The sequence below is a fragment of the Scyliorhinus canicula genome, chromosome 21 (assembly GCF_902713615.1).
Source record: "Scyliorhinus canicula chromosome 21, sScyCan1.1, whole genome shotgun sequence".
Taxonomy (NCBI): Eukaryota; Metazoa; Chordata; class Chondrichthyes; order Carcharhiniformes; family Scyliorhinidae; genus Scyliorhinus; species Scyliorhinus canicula.
The window spans coordinates 42,776,927-42,802,102 of record NC_052166.1 but is presented as its reverse complement, the minus strand read 5'-3'; the positions used below and the strand labels follow the sequence as shown (position 1 = coordinate 42,802,102).

The 25,176-nt window shown below is 44.5% G+C and overlaps 1 protein-coding gene across 8 annotated transcripts in view; it reads right to left on the bottom strand.

The window, feature by feature from the left end:
* Nucleotides 1-25,176, bottom strand: part of rc3h2 (ring finger and CCCH-type domains 2) — a 142,534-nt gene that overhangs the window by 85,755 nt on the left and 31,603 nt on the right. For 6 of the 8 annotated variants that reach the window (XR_005458519.1, XM_038782222.1, XM_038782228.1 and 3 more), the window contains exon 2: nt 13,932-14,018. The exons of 1 other annotated variant lie outside the window; for it this stretch is intronic. The gene's annotated coding sequence lies outside the window, so the exon portion shown is untranslated. The remainder of the gene's footprint in view (nt 1-13,931; nt 14,019-25,176) is intronic. One more of the 8 variants, XM_038782223.1, reaches the window with a different exon arrangement.

Below are 25,176 nucleotides of genomic sequence, written 5' to 3'. Positions count from 1 at the left end.
CCTTAGTGTCGAAGCACACCTGATATATCTGTCCCACCCAGCTTTTCATTACTCTCAGTCGGTGTTTCTCTCTCAAATATGTCTCTTGTCGTAAGGCTATGTCCACCCTCAGGTTTTTGAGATGGGCAAAGACTCTGGCTCTTTCAGCCTGTTGAGTGCCCTCAAGTTCCAGGTGACTATTCTGATTGGGGATTGATACAGCAGGGTACGGGAGGTTAATTTGGGGAACTTTTTCCCATTTTGGTGCCCATTTTGCAGGGTTGAAAGGTCTAATCCAAAGTTACCAGGCGAGAGCCATCTTTTATGCGCCCGCTCAGTTTATGGCTGTCACTGGAAGTCCTTGATTCAACAACATTAACATGGGTAGTTTGCTCCATAAATGGAAATAAAATAGAAAAGCAGAATTATTTTTCAGTGCATAGGAGCTAATTCTTCAGTCATATGCTGTGGGATTTCTATATTTAATTCTGCCAATGCAAAAACTAATCCTCTTTTAAGGCCATTTGCGTCCGTTTCTGGTCTCTTGCCCCCTTTTTCCTATTAGCAGAAGTCATGTCTTCAGACATCTGAAACTTTGCTCTGCATTACATTTACAGATTCTCCACCTTCTCTATCCCTCCATGATGCTTGAAACTCACCTCTTTTATCAAACATTTCATCCTTTGGCTTTGTGTCCATTTTTGCATGCTTATGCTTGTTATGTACAGTGGAATGTTTTTTTTTATATTAAAAACACTATGCAAATACAAGATGCGTATGAGCCATGACTGATGGTTAGACATTTGATCATGGAGGTCATTACACTAAGAGTTAATTATGCTCGCACCTGACATTCTAGTGTGCTTTACCGCCCGGGGCATTGAATCAAATCAGGTTTTACTGGATGTAGCAGTATTTCCCAATTGGTGCCGTGGCCAAGATCATCTTACTCAGCATAAATGATGTGGAGATGCCGGCGTTGGACTGGGGTTCAACAACTCAACAACCAGGAACACTACAGACAGTTACCCGCAGATCCAGCCAAGGAACACATCCGCCAACTCAACAGACTGATCAGGACCTTGGATCCAGACCTTCAGAGCACCCTACGTGCTCTCATCCCATGTAATCCCCGCATTGGAGATCTCTACTGCCTCCCGAAAATACACAAGGCCAACACACCAGGCCGTCCTATTGTTTCAGGCAATGGGACCCTGTGTGAGAACCTCTCTGGCCACATAGAGGGTATCTTGAAACCCATCGTACAAGGTACACCCAGCTTCTGTCGCGACACGACGGACTTCCTACAGAAACTCAGCACCCATGGACCAGTTGAACCAGGAACATTTCTCATCACAATGGATGTCTCGGCACTCTACACCAGCATCCCCCATGACGACGGCATTGCTGCAACAGCTTCAGTCCTCAACACTGACAACTGCCAATCTCCAGACGCAATTCTGCAACTCATCCACTTCATTCTAGATCACAGAGTCTTCACCTTCGACAACAAATTCTTCATCCAGGTGCATGGAACAGCCATGGGGACCAAATTTGCATCTCAATATGCCAACATCTTCATGCACATGTTTGAACAAGACTTCCTCACCACACAGGACCTGCAACCGATATTATACACCAGATACATCGATTACATTTTTTTCCTTTGGACCCACAGCGAAGAATCACTGAAACGACTACACGATGAGATCAATAAATTCCATCCCACCATCAGACTCACCATGGACTATTCTCCAAATTCTGTTGCATTCTTGGACACACTCATCTCCATCAAGGATGGTCACCTTAGCACTTCACTTTACCGCAAGCCCACAGACAACCTCACGATGCTCCACTTCTCCAGCTTTCACCCGAAACACATTAAAGAAGCCATCCCCTATGGACAAGCCCTCCGTATACACAGGATCTGCTCAGACGAGGAGGAGCGTAACAGACACCTACAGATGCTGAAAGATGCTCTCGTACGAACGGGATATGGCGCTCGACTCATCGATCGACAGTTCCAACGCGCCACAGCAAAAAACCACACTGACCTCCTCAGAAGACAAACACGGGACACCACTGACAGAGTATCCTTCGTCGTCCAGTACTTTCCTGGGGCGGAGAAACTATGACATCATCTTCGCAGCCTTCAACACATCATCAATGAAGATGAACATCTTGCCAAGGTCATCCCCACACCCCCACTACTGGCCTTCAAACAACTGCGCAACCTCAAACAAACCATTGTTTGCAGCAAATTACCCAGCCTTCAGAATAGCGACCATGACACCACACAACCCTGCCAGAGCATTCTCTGCAAGACATGCCAGATCATCGACTTGGATACCACCATTACACGTGGTAACCCCACCCACCAGGTACGCGGCACATACTCGTGTGACTCGACCAATGTAGTCTACCTCTTACACTGCAGGAAAGGATGTCCCGAAGCGTGGTACATTGGCGAGACCATGCAGACACTGCGACAACGAATGAACGGGCATCGTGCGACAATCACCAGGCAGGAATGTTCCCTTCCAGTCAGGGAACACTTCAGCAGTCAAGGGCATTCAGCCTCTGATCTCCGGGTAAGCGTTCTCCAAGGCGGTCTTCAGGACACGCGACAACGCAGAATTGCCGAGCAAAAACTTATAGCTAAGTTCCGCACGCATGAGTGCGGCCTCAACAGGGATCTTGGGTTCATGTCGCATTACATCCACCCCCCCACCATCTGGCCTGGACTTGCAAAATCCTACAAACTGTTCTGGCTTGAGACAATTCACACCTCTTTAACCTGTGATTATCCCTCTCCCTGGATCTGTAATGATTTGAACACCTGCAAATGCTCGCATTCTAAGCATTGTCCAGCATCTCTGACTTTGTCTATATAAATTTTTCTGGAACATACCTCTCCATTCACCTGAGGAAGGAGCTGCCCTCCGAAAGCTCGTGTTTGAAACAAACCTGTTGGACTTTACTCAGCATAGACAGAGGATTTAATCAAGGTATTGTAACCTTACACACACACACACACGCACACAGGTCATTGCTCATTAAGCCATAAACAATTCAAGTTTTCAGCACTTTTTTTGCTTCTTGAAATGATAAATTACTTAATATATGCTTCTCGAAAGTCCAAAAGCACGGAACATTTCCCAAATTTGTTTAGCCCTAGATCGCATCTGCTCCTTAAATAGTTAGACGTAGATACCATCACCCATTCTACATAGGTTACTGACAAAGCTGTTATCCGCAGTCATAAACTAATAGGAGAATCTGACCATCAGCCCCCGAGAAAATACTTCTACAATCTGAACTCAGCATCAATAAAAATCCTCAGGATTTTAAAGGTTAAGAACCACAGAGAAAAAGACTGAAAAAAAAAAGGGCACAAAAAGTTAACTTAAAAATATTTCCAGCAATTCTGTATGATGGCATGCAGATTTTACATGAGAAAACTGCTTTAAAAAGCAGAAACTGAAATGCTTCTGCAATCCTTTAAATGTCAGCACAAATTTGGAATTTTAGTACAAGTGGGCACATTAATGTAAAAGGTCAACTCAGTTACAATTCAGTTTCTCTATTTAAATGTGAATAATTGTAGTTTGAAGTGCGTCAGTGTTATGTCTCAAATCCTGAAAGTCAAAAGGGAAGCCTTTTATAATACCCAGTGCATTTTTTTCAGTTTCCTTCAACAAACAAGGGACGTTCTTCAATATGATTGTCACTACAATATCAAATCTTGGTAGTGCTGGCCTTCCGGTGGCAGCTAAGTGAGTGGGAAGAAAAGTGGTGTAATTTGAGTGTTTTGGTTTCCCCTCTGACGTGTGATGTCTGCTTTAACAGGAGGAACAAGTCGAAAAAGAGGGCCTCGTCTGACTTGTAAGGCACCAGTGTCGTCGTTGCCCGCTGTGGTCAACTGAGAGGCTGGTGGAATTCCTTATACAGAGGTTTAAGAAAGACAAGCGGTCTCTGATGACCTGCCGAAGGTGATTGAGGTGGCAGTGGCACCCATACGGGTAACTTTGGACAGGGTGGAGCAACAGCTGGAGATTCAGGGCCTGATGATTCGGAAGGTGGAGGAGACTCACAAAGCATAGTGATCGGATTGCCTCTTTGGGGGCAGAAGATATTGACGGCCACGGCCGGTGATCTGGAGAATCTCTCCAGATGCTAGAATTAGAGTACTGATGGGCTGCTGGAGGACATAGAAGGTATGAGTGCCACAGATTATGTGGCCCTCCTGAAGAGGACCTGGCCCACCAGTCGTTAAGACGGAAGGCCAGGTCTGGGGTGCTGCCACGGGCGATTATAGCCCAACTCCATATATACTTGAATGAGGAAAGGATCCCGAGATGGGCGAAGGACACTCGAGAATGTTGTTGGGAGGGCAATCCTGTCAAAATTTATCGGGATATCGGGGCAGAACTGGCAAAAGGGGGTGCAACATTTAACAAGGCCATGGCGGCTCTTTATAAGGAGAGTGCATTTTGGAGTGGTGTACTCAGCTCGCCTTCGTGTCACGTTCAGAGACAGGAATCACTATTTTGGTATGCAGGAGGAGGTGAATGACTAAAGAAGTGTGGACTGTGGGAGAATTGAATAAAGTTGTTGGTTATTTACCATTTCTTTTCTGGACTTTTGGCTTATTTTTGTACTATATTGTTGGAAATGTTTGAAGGGGATGGGGAGAAAGACGGATTGGATTTTTTTTTTCTTCCTAGAATGTTTGATAATAAAGTTGGGTACGGGTAGGAGGGGGGTGCTGTTTGATTATCTATTGCGTGTATAACTTCGATTTTTCCAGAGGTTGGGGGGGGGGGGGGGGGGGGGTGGAGGAGGTCACCCTGCTAGCAGTTATGAAAGCTAACGGGAGCAGGGGGGGGGGGGGGGGGGGGGGTGTCCACTGCAAGCAGTTCTGAAAGTTAACGAAAGCGGTGCGTTGGTTGGGATGGGGTGCGGGGGGTTTGGAGTTGAGTAGATTGTTTGTTTGGTGCTCTGGGGTGCAGCAGGAGGGGGTGGGGAGGCAGATTGCTGATGATGAGGGTTTCTTTATGTACTGGTTTGAGAGGTGATGTCGGTGGCCATCTTGGGTGGGCCTGGAGCCAGTGCAGGTTGGGGCCCCATTCAAACTTCCTTGCGGGTACGATATGGCTGATCAAAAGAGAGGGGCACCAGAGGTCCCGAATCAGGCTGGTAACATGGAACGTGAGGGGGTTAAATGAGCCAGTTAAAAAGTCCCGGGTGTTTGCACATCTAAAGAGTTAAAGTGGATGTGGTTTTCTTGAAGGAGATGCATCCGAGAGTTCAGGATCAGACAAGGCTACGAAAAAGGTGGGTGGGGCATGTATTCTCCTCGAGTTTTGATGCGAGGTCGAGGGAGACCGTGGTGCTGATCAACAGGAGGGTGACCTATTCGGTGGCCAATATTTTGGTGGACTCAGGGAGGAGATGCGAGATAGTGAGTGGGGTGTTGGCGGGCACTCTGGTGTTCCTAACTAATGTATATCCACTGAACTGGGACGGCATGGACTTCATTAAGAAGGTTCTGCCAGCCATTCAGGAGCTTGACCCACATCATTTAATTATGGGGGGAGGGAAAACAGACACTTTCATTGTGTGTTAGACCCCAAGCTGGATAGATAGGTCGAGCCCCAAATCCTTTACAACATCAGGGGTGGGGATAGAGAGGGGTCGAGCCCCAAATACTTTACAACATCAGGGGTGGAAAAGAAGTTGCTAGAAGGAGTTGCTAGTGGAAGGAATTTTCCTTCTTTTCGCATGTGCATCGGGTCTATTCCCGTATTGATTTATTTGTACTGGGGGAGTCATTACTTCCTGGGGTTGTGGGGCGGGGTACTCAGCGATTATAATATCAAATCAAGCCCCATACAATGTGGATATGTGGTTAGAGACAGGCTGCGCTCAGCGACCCTTGTAGTTGAATACGGCGTTGTTCGCGAACAAGAGGGTTTGCAAGAGGATAGTTTCTGCTATTGGAAATTATGTGGATTTTAATAAGAGCGATGCATTCTCACCTTCCATGATCTGGGAAGCACTGAAGGCGATCATCAGGAGAGAGATAATTTTGACAGAAGACAGAATTGGGATAAGAGGGGCATTTTCAGGATGGCAGCCTGTAACTAGGAGTTTTGGCTAAGATCAAGTGTAGTATCTGCTCGGCCTTTTGGCTAAGATTTGGTGTGTCTCTCTTGTGGGGACCATGAATTGGATTCATTTTGAATTTGAATGGTTTTGGAGCAGGAAAGGAGCTGGATTAAGGGTTTGCCCCTGTCCACACTCTGAACTCTGGCTTTGTAACACAAAAAGTAAAATAAAAACGAGGGTGCCACTGGGATTGATGCTGAGGCCATAATTATTTACAATATATACTGATGTCTTGGACAAGTGAATGTACTATTGCCAAGTTTGCAGATGACACAAAAATGGGTGGGAAGGTAAGTGGTGAGGATGTCAGCACCTACAGAAGGGTATAGAGTGAGCAAATACTTGGTAAGTGGAATATAAAGTAGGGAAATGTGAAATTATGCACTTGAGTAGGAAGAATAAAAGGAGCGGAATATTTTTTAAATGGAGAAGACTGCAGAAAGCTGGAGCATGGAGTTTGGGGGTTCTCATGCACAAATCACAAAAAGCTAGCATGCAAGTTTAGCAGGTAATGAGGAAGGCAAGTGGAATGTTGGACTTTATTTCAAAGGGAATGGAGCATAAAAATAGGGAAATCTTGACAAAATTATACAAGGCACTAATTAGACTATATCTGGAATACTGGGAATAGTTTTGGTCCCCTTATTTAAGGGAAGACATACTGGCATTGGAGGCAGTCCAGGGAAGGTTCACTAAGTTGGTTCTGGGTATAGAGGGACTTTCTTATATGGAGCGACCCTTCGCGCAGAGTTCCCGCCGGCAATGACCAGGGGTGAACAGCGCCAGCGGGTCTCTGCCATTTCCACGCGGCCGCTCGGCCCATTGGGGCCAGAGAATCGGCGGCCCACAAACGGCGCAAATGCCGCCGATTCTCCGCACCTCAGAGAATCGCACGCCGGAGTCGGGGCGGTGTGGCGCAGTTACGGCGATTCTCCGGCCTGGCGTGGGGCTGGGAGAATCGCGCCCCCTGGATTCTCAGGGGGCTGGACAGGGGAGATGCTGAGAGGTCGTTTCCTCTTGTGGGACAGCATAGGACCACAGTGCATTGTTTCGGGAGTAAGGGGTTACGCTTTTAGACTGATGAGAAACAATTTCTAAGGGGTGGAATTCTTTACCGCAAAGAGCTGTAGAGGCCGAGTCATTAAGTATGCTCAAGGTGGAGATAGACAGATTTCTAATCATTAAGGGAGTCAAGGGTTATGGAGATAAGGTGGGAAAGTGGAGTGGTGGATCATCACATCAGATCAGCCATGATCTAGTTGAATGGTGGAGCAGGCTCAAGGGGCCTAATAGCCTCCTCCTATTTCCTATGTCCTGCCCCATATTCCACCTGCCTTTCCTCTCCCCAGTCCTTGAATAGGTTGTTACTTCCCAAACACGTGCCCTTGTTTCCTGGAACTCATTTGAATCCTTCCAATCAGATTTCTGCTGTACCAAAACAGCTCTCATCATAGTCACAAATTACATCCTGAATGACTGTGACCATGGTAAACCATGATCCTTCTCAGCCCATCTACAGCCTTTTGACATGGTTCACCACACTATCCTTCTCAAGAAGCCTCTTGCCATCATCTATCTGGGTGAGACTACATTCGCCTGGTTCCATTCTTTTTTATCTAATCACAGTCGGAATCATCAGAAATACTTCTCTTCCTGCTCCCGAACTGTTACCTCTGGTGTGCCCAGGAACAATTTTGGCTCCTCCTATTTCTCATCTATATGCTGTCTCTTGGTAACATTTGAAAACAGAGTCAGTTCCCATGTGTATACATGGGATACACTATCTCACCACGACCTCTCACCCTCTCCACTGTCAACCTGCTAATCTAACATACAGGACAAGGATGGACAGATTTTCTCAATTTATATATTGGGTAGACTAAAAACATAATTTTCAATCCCCAGTACAAACCCAGTTCCCTCGCTATTGACTTCATTGCTCTTTGACTATAGTCCGAGGTTGAAGCAGACTGTTTGCAGCATGTTTGGCTGCAAAGTGAACTTCTGACCAGATATCTGCACAAGACCATTTATTTCCAGCTCTGTAATAGGAGCTGACTCTGCCCTTGCCTCAACTCATCCTATGCTGAAATCTTTATTTGCTACCCCTACCAATGCACTCCTGGTCTGCCTCCCACACCCAAACCTCTCCTGTCCATCCATCACCCCTGTGCTATTGACCTACACTGGTTTCTGCTCAAGCTGTACATTGATGTTTCGGTTCTCATTCTGGTCTTCAAATCCCTCAATGGCTTCAGCCTTCCTTAACTCTGCAATCTCCTTCAGTCCCACAACACACAGATATCCGTACCCTTCTAACTTCAGCCTTTTGAACATCCCCAATTTTAATCACACCATCATTGGACCATGTCTTTGGCTGCCTAGTTACTAAGCTCTGGAAATTAGGTGCTAAACAGAGGCCTTGGCTTCTTGCTCAGAGGGATGCAAAATGTTATATTTTTACCCTTCAAAAGCATGGAGTACTCCAGATTACTTGGTCAACATCAACCAAAATACCACTCTCAACCATCCATCTCCAAAAACAGATCATCTGATCACTGCTTGGGTGCTTATGGGACCTCGCTGAGTACTGAATATCATGTTTGTATATGGAAATTATCCAGAGAAACCTGTTGCATGTGTCGGGATCAAACTTCATTTCTATTTCATCACATGCTCTCAAATTTTCTTTCAAATTAAACTTTTTTTTAAAAATCCCTTTGAATATTACATTAATTACTGAAGTCAATGCTACAATATATTATAACAATATTTCAGCTGACTTACAATATCAGAGAATAGATACCAAGAATGATCAAACAGCCACAACCTAATCAGAAAAGCTCACATGACATGTGCAAAGCTTGAGCAGTTTATCATTTGTTCGAACCCCAAGATGTTACATTCTGAAATCGCTGACTCTTAGAAATATATAACGTTATTATTGGCCACAATTAATGTATAACTGAATATCATGTAACTTCTTGTTCACTTAGTTTTAAACACATATTTAACAAGAGTAGGAGAGACACTAGCTGAAGTGGAAAACACTGAAAATCAGGGGATAACTCCACAAAACAAGTCAGCAGACATTGATCATTCTTCCAAGAACAAATAGCAATGTATAAAAAAACCCACTGTGCACCAATGCACTATACAGCATTCCGTAAAACCAAATGTTATGCCACCAACTTCGGTTGGAATTAACCTAAGAAACTGAGACCGTACATTTCAAGACATAGATGGGAAAAATAGGACAGAACTGTTCCCCTTAGTAAAGTGGTCAATATTTGGGCATAGCTTTAAGGCAAAGAACAGGAGGGGATTTGAGAAAAACATTTTCACCCAGAGGGTGGTTGGAATCTGGAACTCACTGTTTGAAAAAGTGTGGTCGAGGTGGGAACCCTCAACATTTGAGAAGTTTTTTAAAAATTCATTTAAGGGACGTGGACATCACTGATTAGGCCAGCATCTACTGCCCATCCCTAGTCGCCCTTCAGAAGGTGGTGAGTTGCCTTCTTGAATTTCTGCAGTTGTTGAGATGTAGGTGCATCCGCTGTGCGGTTAGGGAGGGAATTCCAGTATTTTGCCCTTGTGACAGTGAAGGAATGGCAATATATTTCCAAGTCAGGTGGGAATGACTTGGAGGGGAACCTCCAGGTGGTGGAGTTCTCAGGTATCTACTGCTCTTGTTCTTCTAGATGTGATGGTCGTGGGTTTGGAAGGTGCTGTCTAAGGAACCTTGGTGAGTTACTGCAGTGCATTTTGTACATAGTACACATGGCTGCCACTGTTTTTCTGTGGTGGAGGGTTTGAATGTTTGTCCTGGATGGTGTAGAGTGTGTTGAGTGTTGTTTGGAGCTGCATGCGTCCAAGCAAATGGAGAGTATTCCATTACACTCTTGACTTGTGCCTTGTAGATGGTGGACAGGAGGCAAGTTAACTCGCCATAGGATTTCTAGACTTTGATCTGCCTTGGTAACCACAGTATTAATAGGGCTAGTCCAGTTCAGTAACTGATCAATGGTAACCCCCAGGATGTTGACTTTGGTTGGGGTGGGGAGAGGAATGACTCAGCGATGGTAATGCCATGGAATGTCAAGGGCGATGGTTAGATCCTCTCTTGGAGGAGATAGTCATTGCCTGGCAGTCATTGCCTGGCACAACTGGAACTTGCCACTTGTCAACCCAAGCCTGAATTTTGTCCAGGTCTTGCTGCATTTGGACATGGACTGCTTCATTATCTGAGGAGTCGCGAATGCAGTCATTCGCAAACATCCCCACTTCTGACCTCATGATGGAAGGGAGGTAATTGATGAAGCAGCTGAAGATGGTTGGGCCTAGGACACTACCCTGAGGAACTCCTGCAGTGATGTCCTGGAGCTGAGATGATTGTCCTCCAACCACCACAACCATTTTCCCTTGTGCCAGGTTATGACTCCAACCAGCAAAGAGTTTCCCCCCGATTCCCATTGACTCCAGTTTAGCTGGGGCTACTTGATGCCATACTTGGTCAAATGCTGCCTTGATGTCAAGAGCAGTCACTCACCTCACCTCTGGCATTCAGATCTTTTGTACATGAATACTTGAAGCGCCATAATATACAAGGCTATGGACCAAATGCTGGAAAATGGGATTAGAATAAATAGGTGCTTGATGGCGCCTCTTTCTATCCTGTAAAACTCAAGTTCCAAGGCCTCCGCATGTGTCCCATTGCCAGCTATTGAATGGTCATGCCGTCTAATTTTTCTATTGACTGCACCTTCACCCTCACTCTTTTAAACCACATCATGGGTGCAGAATACTTCACACCTGAAGGTATGCTAACCGCGTAGCTTAATAAACACTTCACAGTTTTGGGGGCAGTGGAGGCGACATAGGGGAGAAGTGGGGGGCTCGATGGAGGCTCCGTTAAGGGGGAACCATAGGTTCGCCCCGGGGAACATTGATGGGGGATTTCAGGGTTGGCACAGAGCGGGCATCAGACAGCTGAGGGACCTGTTTATTGATGGGAGGTTTGCGAGCCTGAGGGAGTTGGAGGAGAAATTTGGGCTCCCCCATGGAAACATGTTCAGGTATCTGCAGGTAAAGGCATTTGCTAGACGGCAGGTGGAGGGATTCCCTTCGCTTCCCGCGAGTGGGGTGAGTGACAGGGTGCTTTCGGGGGTCTGGGTCGGAGAGGGGAAGATATCTGATATCTACAAGTTTATGCAGGAGGTGGAGGAGGCGCCAGTAGAGGAGCTGAAAGCTAAGTGGGAGGGGGAACTGATCGAAGACGGGACATGGGCTGATGCCCTGGAGAGGGTTAATTCTTCCTCCTCGTGTGCGCGGCTTAGCCTCATCCAATTCAAGGTGCTGCACCGGGCCCACATGACTGGGACGAGGATGAGTAGGTTCTTTGGGGGTGAAGACAGGCGTGTCAGGTGCTCGGGGAGTCCAGCGAACCATGCCCATATGTTCTGGGCATGCCCGGCACTGGAGGAGTTCTGGAAGGGGGTGGCGAGGACGGTGTCGAGGGTGGTGGGATCCAGGATTAAGCCAGGATGGGGGCTCGCGATTTTTTGGGTTGGGGTGGAGCCGGGCGTGCAGGAGGCGAAAGAGGCCGGTGTGCGCCTTTGCGTCCCTAGTAGCCCGGCAAAGGATCTTGCTACAATGGAAGGATGCGAGGCCCCAAGTGTGGAGACCTGGATCAATGACATGGCGGGTTCCATTAAGCTAGAGAAGGTCAAATTCGCCCCGAGAGGGTCGGTACAAGGGTTCTTTAGGCGGTGGCAACCTTTCCTCGACTTTCTGGCTCAACGATAGGGTACGGGTACAGTAGCAGCAGCAACCCGGGGGGACGGGGGGGGGGGGGGGGGGGGGGGGGGGGGGGGACCGGGGGGGGGGGGGGGGGGGGGGGGGGGGGGCGGGGGGACGATGACTATGTTTGTTTATTTAATTTTAATTTATTTTTAAGTTCTTTTGTTGTTCATTGGGGTTGGGGGTGGGGGGGGGGATGTGATACATGCGTCGATACGGTCTGGGGGGTGTTATAGTTATTATGGGTTATTTTGTTGCATTTCATCGTTTGTTGTTATGTTTTATATTTTCTGTAAAAAATTCCAATAAAAATTATTTTAAAAAAAATAAATAAACACTTCACAGGCAATTATGTAAGATTGTGACAGCGACAGTAGCAAATTGAAAACTGCTTTAATTCAGGAAGTTGTTCAGTCTCTGAAAATAAATATATCATGTCAAAAAAGGTACGAAATATGCATGCATTCATTAACTGGTTTAATATTAGTGACATAGCAACACATCTGCCAGTATACAGAATTGACAATTGCAGATCATGCTTTCAACATACAAAAAATATTACGCATTTTATAAAGAGATGAGAGAGGAACAAAAGCTTCAGTGACAGGTGAGCGTTAAGTAACTTGAGAGACAAATGGGTTTAAGTAGGGCGTTCTAGATATGGCCAAAGGCTTTGGTGCCAAATGTAGCAAGGGGTCAGAGAGGAATCCGAGGAGAAACAATTCAACTACAGATGTAGGCTGATTGAGGTTTAGCAATTATGTGAAGGTGAGGATTTTAATACACTGGAGCACAAGGCACCCCTGTAGGACAACAAGAAATGGTGATAATGGATGAACCTGATTTAATGCAAGGCAGAAATGTACATAATAAAAAACAGAAAATGCTGCAACGGCAAAAAGAATTGATGTTTCATGCCTGTAATGTTATCTTACAAACCGGAAACATCAACTCTGTTTCTCTCCCTATAAATAATGCCGATCTGCTGAATAATTAGTTTTTTTTAATGGTTTTTATTTCAGATGTCCAGTATTTTACTTTTGTATTGTTGCAGCGTGTAGGTAGCCAAGTGTACGGAGTATGGAAAGTTAACATGGAGAATACTAGAGGAATCAAGCCTAGAACTGTCAAAACCATGGGTAATGATTTTCAAAGGTATTAAACAGTCTTTGGTGATAGATAGCAAGTTTGGTTTAAAACTCACTTAGGCACAATGTTTCCCACAATTCAAGAACAAATGAACAACTGAAAGTGGTCTCTGCAACGAACAAATTTTCCTGTAACATTCATCCTTCAGATTTGTCTTCCTACATGAGTCTAAATGTTGGGCAATAAAAGTAACCTCTTGAAAACATAGGCATTGGAATCTGTTAAAGGGAGAATTGCTGTTGCAAAACATTTATAAAGCTCTGGTTAGGCCAAAACTAAGAGTATTGCATCCAGTTCTGGTTACCACACTTTGAGGAAGGATGTGACAGTCCTTAAGAAAGATAGAAGAGATTTACCAGAATTCTCCAGTATGAGAGATTTCAAGCTACAATATTAAGTTGGAGGAGTTGGGGTTGTTCTTCTTGGACTAAAGGAGTCAAGGGAGATCTCAGCCCCAGAGGTTGTGACACGTTTAAAGAATGTAGACAAAGAAAAGCAGTTACCATTATCACATGATACAAGGGCCAAGGACTTAACATTTTGGGCAGGAGCTAGTGGAGAGGAGTGGGTGGGAAGGAAGTGGCGATCTGAAGAATGTTTTTATGCAGCAAGTTGCACTGACCTGGACCTCACTGCTGGTCAGGGGTGGTGATAGTGATGGTGAAAGCAGAGAAAATGACATAGGGTGTGGAGATGGGAAAAATGCTCCTCAGGATTTTGTTTTGACAAACAAGACTTTTGGCAGTAAATTTTCCACACAATTATGCCATCAGGCAGATGTTAAATATATAAATGGGGGTGGGGCAAAAGAAAAAAAGGTCCATGGACATCACCTGGGACTGGTTACAAAGTGGCACTGACCAAGGTTTGGACCAGGTCTCCTTCCCATCTCCCTTCATCTGGGTCACAGGGTGCAAAATCTAAGAAGAGGAAAAAAAAACACATTTGAGGAAAAAAAAAAATCATTCCACGATTTCAGCGATCCCCTGGTGTAAAACACATCTGCAATATTCAAGCATTTTGCCAAAAATTATGTTCCTTCCCTCCCTCAATAAATACTGTTATTTAAAGACATAATCTCATCCCATCTGCTTGCAAATTGCATAATTATTTTAATTAATAGGTGTAGGTGGGCTGGGATTGCTAGGCTAGTGACACAAGTGATCTATTTTAAGAAAACCACAGAGCAGAAACCACTATTATCAGGTACCAAGAAGACACTTCCAACAACAACACCCAGGAAACAGAACTGGGTCAGCCTCATGCTGGCCTGATGGTGGCTTATAGAACGCTCATTTCAAAGTGTTTATGATGTTCAGGAAGTATCTTTGATGTTGTTTGAATTTTTTTTTTTTTTTTTTTTAAAAGGGTGCGCTATGTAATTTGGAAGAACTAAACTAGGTAATTAGCCTGATTGTCACCTTTTGAGGCTCAGAAGGTTGAGATTCTTATTTGGTCAGTAGTCATTTACTGAAAATGAAAAACAGAACCAAACTACTCAAATTAGAAACAAACAAAAATAAAAATAATTTAATATATATACAAAAATAAATTAATATATATACACAAAAATAAATTAATATATACAAAAATAATTTAATATATACAAAAATAAATATATATTAAATATTTTTTATTAATTTCTTTATATATTAATTTTGTATATATTTATTTTTGTATATATTAATTTATTTTTGTATATATATATAAATTTATTTTTGTATATATATTAATTTATTTTTGTATATACCGTATATACTCGCGTAACATGCGACCTTTGAAGACCTAAATTTTGACCTGAATTTGGGGGGTCGCATGATACGCGAGATACAAAATTTCGGGTGTGAAGTACTGGTCAAGATTAGGCTGTTAGGCTGTTAAGCAGACTGTATCCATTAACGGAAAGTCAAATGGACATTATTATGGACATAATGAAATATAAAACAGGAATACATATGTAGGTTAATTAACAAACTTTAATAAAACTTTAATAAAAAAACTATTAAAACAAACTTTTGCAGGTTAACTAAAATCCGTCAAATTCGCTTTCATTGCGAAGGACTTTCCATCAATTTCTCTTTCTGTTTTCTCCAGTTGCGGACACAGCTTTCTCCGACACCAAACAGCTTTAACGTTGTTGCTGTGTTCCGCTTCGGCAACGACTTGCAGCTTCAATTTGGCAGTATATTTCTTGGCAGATTTTTTCTCCATAGTGGCTAATGGTAGAATGGATTCGACCGTTAACGGCGTAATTTGGTATCTCATTTGGTGTCTCAAAAAAGTGACTCGCATGATACATGAGGTATAGCATAAAATCATGTTTTGGGGTCTAAAATTTAGGGGTCGCATGATACGCGAGTATATATATATATATATGTATGTATGTATATAATTATCATTTTTAACCATCACAAGTAGGCTTACATTAACACTGCAATGAAGCTACTGTGATAAGCCCCTATTTGCCACATTCCGGCGCCTGTTCGGGTATACAGAGGGATAATTCAGAATGCCAAATTACCTAACAGCATGTCTTTCGGGACTTGTGGGAGGAAACCTGAGCACCCGGAGGAAACGCACAGAGACATGGGGAGATCGTGCAGACTCCACACAGACAGTGACCCCCAAGCCGGGAATTGAACCTGGGACCCTGGAGCTGTGAAGCAACAGTTCTACCCACTGTATTGAAAATCATACAGCTAAAAGATGATGAAATCTTCCCCTCGTTAGCCCCTGCTTTAGCCACGAACAAGGTTGTTGTTCAAATGCTTGTTCTTTGTTAATATTTGTATTTTTCACCAACTGGAGGAAAATTATATTACTTTAGCTAGTGCAAATAGCCCACCATTTTAGAAGGAGGGGAAGAAACGAGTAAGGCTTTTAAAGTGATGAGTGACTTTTAAATTTAATTTTCAAGTGTGGCAAGGATGGCATTTCCTCATCCCCAGTTGCACTGAGAAGGCAGTGGTGTACTTTACTTTCTAGTAATTTGAAGTCCATATGGTGTTCTTTTAATACAACGGAGGGCCTAGTGAACTTCAACAGGCCATTAAGAATCAAACATTTGGTGTGTTACTGAAGTCACATACAGACCACACCAGGTAAGGAGAACAGATGTCTTTCCTCAAAAAGGATATTAGTAAACCAGTTTGTTTTTTATGATAATCTGACAGCTTCTTGGTCATTCTTACTGATACCAGGTTTATATTCAAGATTCTTTTAAAACAGAATCCAAATTTTCAAACCGCCTTCACTGCATTTGAACTGGCTTGAGATCAATAATCCAGGGCATTGATTTCCAGTCCAGTAACATAACTATTACTGCACTGTATGTACCCATGCTATTGTAAATTCCAAGTTTTATGATTAGAAAGTGTCTGATGTATAAACAATTGCTTAAAAAAAAAATCAAAATATGTACCTAGGAGATAAAAAGCTTATGCTTGGTATGGAAGGAAAAATTGTTCAAACAATCTTGGAACTGAAATTTACTGAAGACCGTTTAACATTAACTCGGGAACAAAAGAGATCATATCAAACCAATCAAGTGGAGTTTTACAACTATTTTACTAAATTGCTGTTCAGGGGTCATGCGGTTCATGTTATGAATAGGGATTCTTAAAGCTTCTGATAAGGTTCCAAAATAAATGATTAATGACCAAAGCAGGTGGCATGACCCGTTGTTGAAATATGGTGTTGGATAAATCACGAATGCTAAATGTAACACTTTCATCCAAATAAAAGTAATGAAATGAAGTTACCAGGAAAGGCCACCGAAGCAAACAGTATAAATGAGCTCAAAACCCCTACACCCTGCAGGGTGTTTTGCGGTGGACGAGGTGGCCCATCATTGACTGGTGGCAGCGGCTGTCAACGAGGTTTCCCGTCCGGGTGCAATCCTTGATGTCAGGGACTCACAGTGGGGGTTTGCTGTTGGCAGGACTGGACAATCCCAACAGCAAGAAAATTCCAGCCATAAATTTGATGAGAGAAGGAGTAGGGGAGAAGGCAGATGCTCAATTGGCTGTAAACTGTGATGAGGCATTTTACAGAATTTATTGGCCTCTTTTTTTTTTTAAACCTAGTTTTCCTGTCCCAGGATGATATTGTGAGGAATCTCTTGATATGTTGCATAAAGCATTATAATGAAATGGGATATATTTTTTTTTTAAATCTCCTTTTTTTGGGCTTTTGCCTGAAAAGAGAGGAGTTAAACGACAATGTGTAACAGTACTTCCATAAAGCAGAAGGCAAATCTGAACAGCTGTCAACTCTTATAAAACCTGAAGTTTAGAATGAAGAGTACAAGATACTAAGAGCACGAGTTACCAAATTTTTTTTCAAACACAAGTATTCTTTCAGCATTCTTAGAATAACTCCTCTCCCAAATTTCTTCGATGGCGGTCTTGCTGGGATACAGGCCTACAGGTGCATATAGCCTCAGGTCTCATTTAAAAGCAGTATGCTTACGTATGCATGATCCTTGAAAGCAAGTGTGACCATTCTATTTGACTGGACCACCTTGTCTATCAGTTTAGTCCTACACACAATTCACTAAGAACTCAAAATTGTACCTCTTCCCCAGCGGCATTAAGTGTAGTCATACACTACTGTCACATGGTTAACTCAGTAGAGAACTTTGATATTAACCTTGGTTACATAGCTGGTGATGCATTAGTTTTGATCTTCCAAAATTCCCTTGCTTCTAGAACAGGCCCACATGCATGGGATAGCCGGTAATCTCAAAAAGTCGGTCACTGCTGGCATTTTTAAAAGCCAGTTGCAGCCATTGGGCATTCCTCCTGCAATCAGGAACGCTGTGACCGAGCGCCGAGACCCTCCCGAAGGTGGGTCGCGACCCTGAGTTTGAAAACCCCTGGTCTAATGTATCCAAGTTTGCTGACAATAGATACAAAGTTAGGTGTGCATGTTAGCTGCAAGAAGAACACAAAGAGACTGCAAAAGGGTTCAAGCCACTTAAGTGGCAAATGGAAAATTATCCACTGGTAAAAGCAGAGGGTGGAATATCCTGCTATATCGAGGGGCCTCGGTGGCCTGGTGCATGAATTGCAGAAAGCAAACATTTAGCAGATCAGATAGCACATTTACCTTTTTATAAAGAGATTGCAGTATGAAGAGAAAAGAGCACATTCCACAATTATATAGAGTCTTGGTAATATCATACTAGAAGTATTGTATACAGTTTTGTTCTGTTCACCTTTAGAGGAAGTGCAACAAAAGGTTCATTATAGAGATTCCTGGGATGAGGGGGTTGACGCAAGAAAAGGTTGAGCAGACTATGCCTATATACCTAGTGTTTGGGAGAATGGAAAGTAATTTCATTAAATGTGTACAATTTCTTTAGGGGCTAGGTGAATATTTTCCAGGCCTACGAGTCTAAAATAGGAACTAGAACATAGTCTCAGAATAAGGGGTTGACTATTTAGGATTGGATTGATGAGAACTCACTTCACTCGAAGGATTGTGAAACTTTGGAATTCTATACTGCGAGTAACTGTAGCCACTCAGTATATTCAAATTGGAGATCGATAGATTTGCGAATACTAAGGGAATCAAAGGATATGGGAGTAGTGCAGGAAGATGCATCAGAGATAGATGACCAGCCACAATTTTACTGAATGGTGGAGAAGACTCAAAAAGGGCAAAATAACCTACTCCCCTTTTTTATCTTTTATGTGTCAACAACAGTTACAGCAGGGAAAACATTTGATCACAGAGAAACATATTAAATGTGTAGGAGTGCCAGCAGGCATGTCAAAATTCTTTGGTACTCAATAAATTATAATTTAGCAGGTTATTTACAAGGGCATCTAAATTAGATGGCAGATGAGGAAGACAAGAGGATTTTTCAATTGCTTCAGTTAGTCCTATTCTGCATTTAATTAGTACTGAAGTATGATCTGAGATGCACTACTAGCCAAGTGTTCCTCCTGCCAGCTGGCACTTTGCTGAACCTTAACCTTCAGTTTACCCAATTGAATTTCTGAATTATCAGTCTGCCTGTAACTGGTGGAAATATCAACCCGAGAGGAGATTCAAACATGGGTCTTTCAGTTCAGGATGGGTTGCATAAATTTGTGTAGGCTTAACATCAAAGATTACATCCCATGATTGTTCAAACTTTAAAACAATGTAGCTTTATTATACAGTTGGTGTTTGCTGAAGACCAAACGCTTCAGGCAATGTTTAAATTTAGAGTAACCAATTACTTTTTTCCAATTCAGGGGCAATTTAGCGTGGCCAATCCACCTTACCTACACATCTTTGGGTTGGGAGGGTGAAATACACACAGACACGGGGCCGGGATCAAACTTGGGTCCTCAGCGCTGTAGGCAGCAGTGCTAACCACTGCACCACAGTACCGCCCACAATGTTTGAACACAATAAGTTACCACTCATGAAACTAGCTGTAAATGAACTGCCTGAATTTCTAAAGTACAAATGGAGAATGTTCTCCAATTTTTAGTACACCCCCATCCCCAGAAAATAAATACTTCTAGACAAAAAGCTATGACTTTGAGGACGAGGACCAATCCATTAAAAGTATTCACAAAGCTGATGGGTGATAGTTAAGTTAAACAAAAATAAGAGTTTTTAAATTCCATGTGCATGATATACCTCTAAATGATTACACTGACAAATAGACAATAGATTTCCATAAAAAGTCATGATATATCTAGGCTAAATTTGCCATGTTACAAATCCACATGTTCAATACATGAACAAAACCATCTAATCTTCAGAGATTTTGTTAATTAATATGCAAGATCCTGCTCAAGAACAGCAATGCCACTGCTTTGTAATTAGGAGTCATTGAAATTGAGACATTTCACACTCCAGCTAGCAATGCATGTCAGAATTAAAGTTGCTCAGATGTTACAGCTATTAGAAGACCGAAGAGAGCCAGAACAATTTACAAGTTACTGACAGCTTGCTATTAGCCAACATATGAAGATTCAGACCATCCAAACACTGTTATCCTTTTAAAATTGCTAGGTTGATTAGTGTATATTTTCAGCCTAGTTTTAGTTTATTTTTGCTCAAATTTAAAAAACATATCCTTTTTATAGTATGCCTGAACAGTATAGTATGTATGAACAGTATACAGTAGTATGTATGAACAGTACAATATTACACAGTATACAAATGTGCAAGAGGCACAGCATAAATGAACATAATTTATGCAGGGTCACAGACACTACATTACAATTTGTACCATATCATGACTTATTCCTAGAAATGATGATACATGTGGAAATATGTTACAAAATATTTAAGAATACAGGAAACTATCTAAGAACAGAATTGCATGAATGAAATTACAAACCTAACATCAGTGATCGAAATTCAAGGCTAGACAGGCTGAAAGAATTAAAGCAAATCCAGAAGCAGTGGTTAAATGATGACAAAGTTGGGTTTTAAAAGCATGAAGGGTTCAGAAGGTTAGAAAGATTGAAGCAAGTATAAATATTGTACGGTTTTGAAATCCGAGGAAACAAGTTGAGGGGGTCTCAATTGCAATATGGCAAGGGGCTGGTTTAGCTCAGTGGACTAGACAGCTGGATTGTGATGCAAAACAAGGCCAGCAGCGCGGGTTCAATTCCTGGTACCAGCTTCTGTGTACCTGAACAGGCGCCGGAATGTGGCGACTAGGAACTTTTCACAGTAACTTCATTGCAGTGTTAATGTAGGCCTACTTGTGACAATAAAAGGTTATTTTTCCTGTTTTTTCTAACCACGTGCTACTGTGCCACCCACAAAAAAGATTAATAACTAATGTAGGCTCCTTACAGTTAGAAACAGGAAAATTCATAACAGGGAACAAAGAAATGGCTGAGGAACTAAATTCGTACTTTGCTTCTGTCTTCACAAAGGAATACATGAATAATACACTGGAAGTCCTGAGAAACACAAGTTTTAGTGAGGAGCTGAAGGAAATTAGTATTCGTAAAGTAATCGTTTTGGGGAAATTAATGCGATTTAAGGTGGACAAATCTCCAGGATCTGAAAATTAAGTGGCCCTAGAAATAGTAGATCCACTGGTAATTTTCCAAAATTCTTTGGACTCTGGAATGGTTCTGTGGTGAATGAGATTCACACAGTGTTATAAGTTACCAATGTCACTCTGTTCCCATTATATATGTACCGATATTGTAAGTGCAGTTGCACTACCTGACCACCAGGGGAGTAGCTCTGGGAGTACTCGAGATTTTGTACTGGGCTCCCCCCTTGGCTCCGCACAGAACTCCTCCCCCTGGAGCTGCTGTATAAAGATCCGTGCCACAGGGCCAGCCAGCCAGTTCATCAAACGTTCAACGGCTAACAGGCTGGCTCTGTTGTAAGTATATTAAAACCACTATTCTAATCCTACAAGCACGTGTCCGTAGAATCGATGGTTCCATCAATTTAATATACTTACAAAACAGTCGAAGTAAATCATGGAAGCAGCCCTCAAGCCCGGACGCCTAGAACTCGACCCGCAGGATGCAGAGGCTAAAGAAATTTTCTCCCACTGGCTGAGATGTTTTAAGGCCTACCTGGCAGAAGCCAGCACCGCTGGAACAACGGAGGAACAAAAGCTCAGCCTACTGCACGCGAGGGTAAGCCACAGAATCTCCACACAGCTAAATCCGGCCGGTTCTTACACCGCAGCACTGGCGATATTGGACAAAATGTACGTTAGGCCCAATAACAAGGTTTATGCACGCCACGTGTTTACGACTCGCCGTCAGCGGCCTACAGAAACGCTAGCCGAATTTGTACGTGAACTGAACAATCTCTCTAATGACTGTAATTATCAAGCAGTTACCGCGGCTGAACATAGGGAGCTTGCTGTGCGGGACGTTTTCGTAGCGGGCCTTAGATCTAACCATGTGCGCCAAAGACTGCTAGAAAAGGGGGCCCAGGACTTAGATACCACTGTGGAGGCTGCTACCATTATGGAAGTCTCCTTCCGCAGCCTCACCTCGTTTCCCACGACCTCATCGGGGGCCCCTGACCAACAACTCCCCCAGGCCTGTGCCGCACAGCCCCCCAGCTACCGCGCTGCCAAAGCCAGTTACTCTACTGCCCCAGGCAGCCACTCAGCTGCCCCAGCCTGCCATTTCTGTGGCCAAAGCCAGCACCCGCGGCAGCACTGCCCAGCCCGATCCGTGACCTGCAGCAGCTGCGGAAAGAAAGGCCACTATGCCAGAGTGTGCCTCGCGAAGAGGGCCCCAGTTTCTAACTCCCCAGTAGAGAGAACAAATCGCTCCCAGTACCAGCGGGCCCGCGGGGCCCGAAACGCTGCGGCCTACACCCCGACTCCGCCCCCTCCCGCCAGGTGCGATCCATGGGGGCCGCCATCTTGGACGCCATCTTCCTCGCTGCTCACCACGTGCAATCCACGGGCCCCATCTGCATCTCCATGCTCAGATAGCTCATCAGAAGACTACGACTTCCCCGAGCACTCATCATGCGGCCCGCAACTCAGCGCAGCAATGCTGCATGAAGCTCGCCAGAACGTACCGGCATCTACTCGACCGGACGCCCACTCGGAAGACTACGACTCCCCCGGGCACCCATCACGCGGCCCGCAACTCAGCGCAGCGATGCTGCATGAAGCTCGCCAGAACGTACCGGCATCTACTCGACCGGACGCCCACTCGGAAGACTACGACTCCCCCGGGCACCCATCACGCGGCCCGCAACTCAACGCAGTCACCCTAGATCAATCCCGCCCCAAGCACCTACGAAGTTCGATGGCGGAGGTCCAGATCAACGGGTACAGCACGCCATGCCTCTTTGACTCCGGGAGCACCGAGAGCTTCATACACCCAGGGCTGGTAAGACGCTGTTCGCTTCCTATTTTTCCTGTGAGCCAAACTATCGCCCTCGCTTCGGGCTCCCACTCAGTCCAAATCCAAGGACGCACCGTCGCTACGCTCACAATTTGAGGCGCTAGTTATTCAAAAATTTATGTCCTGCCTGACCTCTGCGCGCCACTCTTATTAGGCCTGGATTTCCAGTGCAACCTCAAGAGCCTCACCCTCGGCGGGCCCCTGCCTCCACTCACTATCTGCAGCCTAGCCACGCTGCGCATCTACCCTCCTCTTCTCTTCGCCAGTCTCACTCCAGATTGCAAACCAGTAGCTACTCGCAGCAAGGCTTCTAGGCCTTGCGATCGATTTCAAAGGGCCACTCCCCTCCACTAACAAGAACATTTATTTCCTCAACATCATAGACGAGTTCTCCCGATTCCCTTTTGCCATTCCGTGCCCCGACATGACCTCCCACACAGTCATTAGGGCCCTGCATAGTGTCTTCACCCTGTTTGGGTTCCCCAGCTACGTGCACAGCGACCGGGGTTCGTCCTTTATGAGCGACGAGCTGAGTCAGTACCTGCTCGACAAGGGCATCGCCTCAGCTACAACCCCAGGGGGAACAGGCAGGTGAAGAGGGAGAACGCGACGGTCTGGAAGACCGTCCTACTGGCCATCCGGTCTAGAAAACTCCAAGTCTCCCAATGGCAAGAAGTCCTCCCAGACGCGCTCCACGCAATTAGATCCCTCCTCTGTACAGCGACAAATCAAACCCCTCACGAGCGGCTCTTCATTTTTTCTAGGGGGACACTACCACGGGGGTCTCACTTCCGGCATGGCTGAGGACACCAGGCCCGGTTCTCCTGAGAAAGCACGTCAGGGCGCACAAAACCGACCCCCTTGTTGAAAAGGTGCGCCTCCTCCATTCCAACCCACAGTACGCATTCGTGGAGTTCCCGGACGGTCGCCAGGACACAGTATCCCCTCAGGGCCTGGCACCCACTGGATCCAGCCCCCCCCCCCCACCCCCACTGAGGAACCCCTTACCCCGTTCCCTATGCTGCCGCCCCCTCGCACCCCCGATCCCGCAAGCTCGTCCCACCTGTTCCACGCGCCAGCACCAGCCCAGAAAATCATGCTTGACAAATCTACTAGAATTCTTTGAAGATGTAACTAGTAGAGTTGACCAGGGAGGACCGGTGGATGTGTTTTATTTAGACTTTCAGAAGGCTTTCGAGCAGCGCTCACAAAGCAAATAGGATTATGAGTAATATCTTGAGATGGATAGAAAGCTGATTAGGAGACAAGCAGCAAAATGTTGAAATAAATGGGTCTTTTTCTGATTGGCAGTGACTAGTGGGGTACCGTAGGGATTTGTGCTAGGACCCCAATTGTTCGCATTATATATTAATGATTTGGACAAGGGAACTAAATGTATTATCGCCAAATTTGTAGATAATACAAAGTTGGATGGGAGGGTAGGCTGTGAGGAGAATTTAGAGATGCTTCAGCAGGATTCGGACAGGCTGAGTGAGTGGGCACATGCATGGCAGATGCAGTATAATGTGGGTAAATGTGCGGTTATCCGCTTCGGTAGCAAAAATAGGAAGGTAGATTATTTGAATGGGTGTAAATTGAGGGGTGGATACTCAGCGAGACATTGGTGTCCTCGTGCATCAGTCACTGAAAGTTAAGTGTGCAGGTACAGCAGTCAGTAAAGAAGGTAAATGGTATGTTGGCCTTTATAGCGAGAGAATTTCAGTACAGGAAGAGATGCTTTAATGCAATTGTATAGGGCGTTGGCGAGACCACACCTGGAGCATTGTGTGCAGTTTTGGTGTCATTACCGGAGGAAGGATGCTCTTGCTATGGAGGGAGTGCAGCGAAGGTTTACAGGCTGATTCCTGGGATGACCGCGACTGTCAGATGAGGAGATACTAAATCAGTTAGGATTATATTCATTGCAGTTTAGAAGAGAGACAGTGGATCTCATAGAAACGTACAAAATTCTAACAGGATTAGACAGGATAGATTCAGAAAGAATGTTCCCGATGGTGGGAGTCCAGAACTAGGAGGTCATAGTTTGAGGATAAGGGGTAAACCTTTGGAGGACTGAGATGAGGAGAAATTTCTTCACCCAGAGTGGTGAACCTGTGGAATTCACTATCACAGAAAGTAGTTGATCCAACACTTTGTGCAATTTCAAGAAATAATTCGATATAGCTATAGGTATTGAATTTGATGATCAGCCATGCTC